Source organism: Phaseolus vulgaris, chromosome 11 (assembly GCF_000499845.2).
Source record: "Phaseolus vulgaris cultivar G19833 chromosome 11, P. vulgaris v2.0, whole genome shotgun sequence".
In the NCBI taxonomy this organism is placed as follows: Eukaryota; Viridiplantae; Streptophyta; class Magnoliopsida; order Fabales; family Fabaceae; genus Phaseolus; species Phaseolus vulgaris.
The window spans coordinates 43,831,672-43,838,518 of record NC_023749.2 but is presented as its reverse complement, the minus strand read 5'-3'; positions in this window follow the sequence as shown (position 1 = coordinate 43,838,518).

The following is a 6,847-nucleotide window of genomic DNA, read 5'->3' as shown; positions in this document are numbered from 1 at the left end:
GAGAAGGCTGAAGAAAGCCAAGGGGACCTAGGCAGAAGAGGTTCCTAGAATTGTGCGGGCTTACCACACCACTCCCCAGTCCACTACCATGGAAACACCCTTTAGCTTGGTGTATGGTTTGGACGTAATGATTCCTGTAGAAATCCAGGAGAGCTCACCACGTTTCCAGAACTTCGTGGCTGAAGAATCTAACGAAGAAAGAAAGGTGAACCTGGACCTACTGGATGAAGTCAGGGAGGAGGCTCGCATCAAGGTTGAAGCCTTGAAGAGAAAGGTGGAGAACAAGTATAACTCCAAGTTGAGACCTCGGTAGTTCCAGGTCGCGACTTGGTGAAGCAAAAAGCCCACCCTTACCAGCTAGAGAATAAGTTATCTCCCAAGTGCATTGGTCCATTCCGTGTGACAGAGACGCTTGGGAACGGAGCGTACAAGCTCGAGACCCTAAAACGTGGGACGATTCCTCGAACTTGGAACAAAGCAAATTTAAAATTTTATTTCAGTTGATTATTTTATTGTACACCGTTTAGGGGACACTTTTTTTCCCTTATCAGGGTTTTTTAACGTGGTCACCCAATAAAATTTTAGTTAAATATATATTTTTGCAATTGTACAGTGAAGTAAAAGCGAACCTCTCCCTTGGGTTAGAAACACCAAGATTGGGAATAGTATGGTTCTTAGTGAGCCTCCCTCTTGTGAGGGAACGCCAAGGTCGAGAGAAACATGGTCCCAGTTAAAATCCTCCCTTGCCTCTATCGGCAAGGACGAGGTCAGTAAAAGCGAACCTCTCCCTTTGGTTAGAAACACCAAGATTGGGAATAATATGGTTCTTAGTGAGCCTCCCTCTTGCGTGGGAACACCAAGGTCGAGAACAGTATGGTTCCCAGTTAAAATCCTCCCTTGCCTTTATACGGCAAGGATGAGGTCAGCAAGCGAACCTCTCCCTTGGGTTAGAAACACCAAGATTAGGAATAGTATGGTTCTTAGTGAGCCTCCCTCTTGTGTGAGAATTCCAAGGTCGAGGACAGGACAGTTCCCAGTTGAAATCCTCCCTTGCCTCTATGCGGCAAGGACGAGGTCAGTAAAAGAGAACCTCTCTCTTATCTTGTAAGGTAAGGTCGAGAACAATATGGTTCCTAGTTAAAGATCTCCCTTGCCCTTATACGTCACGGTCGAGAACAACATCTTCCTTATTTTTGTTTGACAAAGGATAGGGCTAAGTAAGAGTTCAAGCAAACATCGCCTCTACCTTAATACGTTGAAGAAAGGTTAAGGTCAAGAAGGTGGTAAAAGAGCGTGCTACTTAAGTTAGAGAGGCCCTAAGGCGTTGCTAGACTAATGTGACACAAGCAAGTAGTTAACGAAAAACACAAAGGAGCAGATCAGGAAGAAACAGATTTTATAAATAGAAATATATTTACAAGTTATCAATTGTTCATTAGGCAGCCAAATAAATTACAAAGAGAAATCATCGCAAGTTAAGCATCCACTAGCTACCCATCCTCGACCTTCTTCGGCAGCCTAGTTTGGGAGAGATCCACCCCAGGATGCACACAGGCAACCTGAGCCATGGCATCTTCAAATCCCACAACATAAGACTCAACGACGTCCTTGGTAAGCTCCTTTTTAGTCTGTTGGAAGTGCTCGTCCTTACGGGCTAACTCTACCTTCAGCTTGGCAAGTTGCTTCTCCAAATGCGATCATTTCTCCTTGAGTTTAGTTAACTCCTCCTCAAGATTGGTTGTCTTCTCCCGCAACTTGGCCCCCTCTTCCTTCAAGCCAATCACTTCAGTTCGGAGGTCCAAGACCTTGGCGTGAGCCCCAGAGCTTCTTGAGACTTTTCGAACAAAAGCTTCTTAGTTGCGAGTTCAAATTGGCAGAGATTCAACGCCTCCAAGTAAAGGGCAGTCTCGCGACGTTTGAGCTCTTTGACTTGAAGGGCTTATTGGCTAGCTGCCTCCTTCACCTTCTGCATCCTAGACAAGGTAAGGCTGGATGCGACGAGGATGTCCCCAAGGCATTTGGACGCGTGCTCTAACAGAGGATCCTCCTCCATGTTCTCCAACTTCTCTTGGTCTTGGAAGGACTACAGGGCCCGTTGGAGGAAGGCAGGCAGATCAGCAAAAGGTGCACCAGGATTGCCCCTTGAGGCACTCTCCCCTTACCCTTCTGCACCACAAGGTCACAAGGGGAAGAGGCACTAGGAGGGTGCTCCCTGTAAGTAGGGCGCGATCATCTGAACCTGAATTTGTAGGGACTGCAACATCAACTTTCCTCTTCCTCTTGAAGATGAGGCCTGAGCAGGTGTCCTCGTCTTCAGAGGCAGCAGCCTCAGTGACCCCCTTTTGCCTTTGGTCCACGAGGGCTGGGGCAGAAGGGCCTGGAGCAGAAGTGGCAGGGGCAGAGGCATCGTCGGGAGAGGGGCCTGGAGCGGCCTTGAGTTGAAGAGCCACAACGGCTAGCTGCCTCTTCTTCTCAGCGTTTAGTACCATACCTGCAAAGAAGACAATAACGCATAAGAGTCTAAACCAGGAAAGCACCCAAGTACAGAAAAACGTAAACAAAAACAGAAGAAATAGAGGCAAACAAGTACCAATGTAGCCCTTAAGGGCCTTTGGACTGAACTCGAGTTTGAGCAGCTCAACCGTGCTAAACAGTGCTTGGAGACCGGAGAGGAGATCGAACACCTCTAGTTCCTGTGGGGGTAAGTCCTCGAGGCATCTGGGCTTCTTGAGCTTAGGTTTCTCCGGCCAGTAGAGGGGAAACCCGTCCAAGAGGGTGGGGTCTCTCCTATTGCTCCGAACCTTGAAGAACTTCCCCTTGAAGCCTTTGTATGACTGCTGAAAGAGCGTCAATAGAACCCTCCCAGCAACTCCGTTGAAGCTTACCCGCAACTTCTTGCCGGGGCTCTTAGCTTCGAAGAAGTATAGGAACACGTCCACTGACGGTGTATGGCCGAGGCAGTGGCACAGGATCGCGAAAGCCCTAACGAACGCCCAACTGTTTGGGTGTAGTTGGGCAGGGGCAACGTTGACTTCGGTGAGGAGGGCTCGCTCGAAGGGAGTGAAGGGAAGGCGCAGGGAAAGTCTTCGAAAGACAATCAAGTAGACGTAACAGAAGGGTCCCTCTGGGTTCGATGATTCGTCAAAACACACAGGTTCACCTATGGTACAGGGCATGACCCTCACGAATTTATCGTGCTCCTTCCCAAAGACACGATACTTATGGCAGTCCTGTTTCTTCCTATAGGTTGCAATGCTCAAGGGAGGTAAACCTGGAAGTTTCCTCTAAGAGGTTGTTAGGTGCCCAACAGTTCAGGGATTTATTGTCAAGGGGAGAAGGGTTTGAGTGTGGAGTTGAGTTTGGAGTAGGGTTCGGTCGAGCCATCTTAAAGAGAAAAGCTAAAAAAGAAGAAGAAAAAACGCAGGTTTAGAGAAAGGAGCTAGCGCGCTTCAGAAATTCGAAAAATATTGAGATGTGAAAACGAAGAACATTTATAAAGTGCAAAAAAATAAACAGTCCCAGAACAATTAATGCATGTTATGAGCATCAGAATCATAAAGTGAAGTCAATGATGGAATGAAAAGCATACCTTGAAGCAATCGCGATTCAAAGAGTTGGAGTAAGCGAGGAGAGAGGGTAGAGCGTTCGAAAAAATAGGGTTTTCGAAGAAATGAAATGCCTAAGTGAAGTAATGGAACAATGCAAAGGAGCGGGAGAATCGAAAGGTTTAACATATAGAGGGAGCGTAAGAGACAACAAGCCTCCATCGTTGATCTATCCATGGGTACGCTGATGAAAGAGTATGGTCAAACGTCACCTCGGTGCACTGTTCACGTCTCGTCACTTTAGCACCACGTAGTGGGCGATCACTTAGCCTCTTCGCTGAAACAAGTTACAGCTCAAGCCTGGGGGGCTTGTGTACTGACCAGACCTCGGACATCGGCTTCGGAGAGGTCGACACCAGACGTCGACATCGGACCTCAGTGGTCTGGTCGCATTAATGGGCCACGTAGGTGGACCCCATAAATAATAATGAGTTATTACCCATATGAAAGAGGGACCTAAATCACGAGAGGATTCATGCATGTGGTGTGTCTAGTACGTTCAGGTCTAGCACAAGTAAATAATCCTTGGAGGCACTAAGGCCAGCTAGGGGTAGGGTTTCCAAGGGTAGATTGCATTCATGGCATGTGAACACTTAGGGCACCCATAAAACAGATGGCTCCGCAGCAGCTGGTAGATGAGTTGGTACCCTGGCGGCCATAATGTTAAAGATTTTGCACTCCAGAAGAGGCAAGTCTTGTGCCGCGACTGTGCTAAGCTTGTGCAACGCGTTACAAGATGCCTCACCAATAACCCTAATTCCACTCAAGGAAAGATGCTCGTGGGACAGGGAGTTGACCTAGATACAACCTGTACGCCGTTTCTAAGACTGAAACTGCTTTACATACTTTACTGTTTCTTAGCCCAGTATTGACTTGATCGTCAAAGTGCAATCAACACAAGCCACTCTTAGCTACCCAAGAAGAGAGCGGAAACCACCAGGAGATAGGAGGAGCTACCATCTGCCTTTGAAGTCAACGACGACTGAGTCAACCGGCGAGAACAACATTCATGATCACTTCTTGACGAATGAGGATGTACTTCCAGAATCATAAGATAATTGTGAAATCCGACTATCCTATTATGAAAATCTTGGCTAAACTTGATTTGGCCGGAAGAATGATAGAATAGGCAGTTGAATTATTAGAATTTGAAATCCGGTATCAACCAAGAGGGACAATCAAGTCACAAAGTTTAGCTGATTTCAAAGCAGACTTAAGTCCCAAACCAACTGAGGAAGAAGACTTATAATGGTCATTACATGTGGATGGGTCATCCAACTTGAAATCACATTGAGCGGGAGTCATTTTGGAGGGCCCGGGAGGTATACTCTTGGAATAATATTTGAAGTTTGACTTGAAAACATGAAACCACCTGGCCGAATATTAGCCAGACTTATACTAGCAAATGACATGGGAGCTCACCAGGTATTATGCAGAAGTGATTCTGAGCTAGTGGTTGGCTAAGTTAAAGGAGAGTTTGAGGTGAAAGAACCCTTGTTGGAGAAATGTTATCATCTCATGTCAAATTTAATATCTAAGTTCTATTCAGTCAATATTGAACACATAAGGCGACAAAATAACACCACAGTTGATTTATTGAAAAAGGGGGTTCATCGGTTAGTTATCTATGTTTTTTTAAAAAACCCAAGTGTAAGCCCGTATGAGTGCATGACCATCACTGATGAAGAAATATGGATGACAGCTATACAAAATTTGCTTGAAAGCAGGGAATATGAAGAGAAAGAAGAAAAAAACCAGGAAACAACAAAGTGCAAGGTTTGTTCTTATTGGCTAAGACTTATACCGAAGGGACGAGACCCATGTTAAAATGCATTTCCAAATATGAAGCCGCGTATATCATTAAATAAATCCATGAAGGAATATGCGAGTATATTACTGGCTAACCGTTCAGAGTGACAGTGCAAAATACGTAAAGAAATGCTTGAAATGCCAAGAGCACGACATGTTATCCCATTTGAAACTCGAGAACTTAGATTACATTTTATCCCCATGGCCATTTTCCATGTGGGGAATGGATATCATTAGACTGTCCAATCTAGGTAAGGGACAATGTAGGTTTCTACTAGTAGGTGTTGATTATTTTATTAAATGGATTGAGGACGAACCACTAGTGGCAATCATAGCAAAAATCATACAAAACTTTGTATGGAAAAATATCATATGTCGGTTCGACATTCCAGATGTTATTATCACTGATAACGATTGACAATTTATTGACCAAGGATTGGCTGAATTTTATGATGGACTTGGTATCAAACATATCACCAGTTCAGTGGAACATTCCCAAACCAATGGGAAAGTTGAGGCCACAAATAAGGTCATTCTCAACGAGTTAAAGAAGAGGTTAGGCACCACCAAAGGCAAGTGGACCGAAAAGCTAATTGAAGTCCTCTGGGAATACCGTTGCACCCCATAAATAAATATGCAAGAAACTCCTTATATCCTGACATATGACACTGAAGCAATGATTTTAGTAGAAGTGAGAGAACCTTCTTTAAGAAGACAAATGTTTGATTGAATCAGGAAAGCTTAACGATTGGTTTGGATTTGATCAATGAATTAATAGACAAAAGGAGAATTAGGAAAGAGGCGTGCAAGATACTGGTGGCAAGGAGGCACAATTCTAAAGTAAAACCCAGAAATTTCCAGAAAGGAGATCTAGTTTGGAGAATGAGAAATGAAGTCAAGAAGAACGAAGGAAAATTTTCAAGAAATTTGGATGACCTTTTCGCGTAAGAGATGTAACTACCAAAACTTATTACTTCGAATTTCTTTTAGGAAAAACTGTACCGCGGACGTGGAATATCACTCATATCAAATTTTATTATAGTTAATAAACGATGAAATATGCACTCTTTCCTCACTCAGTTGTTTTATCTCGAAGAGTGGTTATTACTTACAAACTTATTTTTTTTAGCAAAGATAAATACCGAGTGCTGTTCAGTTAAGGAAGCTTTGCCTAAAACGACAATCCCTCCCAAACGCATGTACAATTTACTTTGAAGGCATAGTCAAGGAAGCTTTGACAAAAAATGGCAATTCTTCCTAATGCCCAAAAATCATTACACTTTGACTAAGGAAGCTTTGCCCTAACGTGACAATCCCTCTCGAATAGTGAAAAACTACACACAATCAGCTTGGGTAAGGAAGCTTTGTCTAAAACGACAATCCCTACCGATTGCTTAACTCAACAAACAAGTTTTAAAAACTTTGGCAAGGTT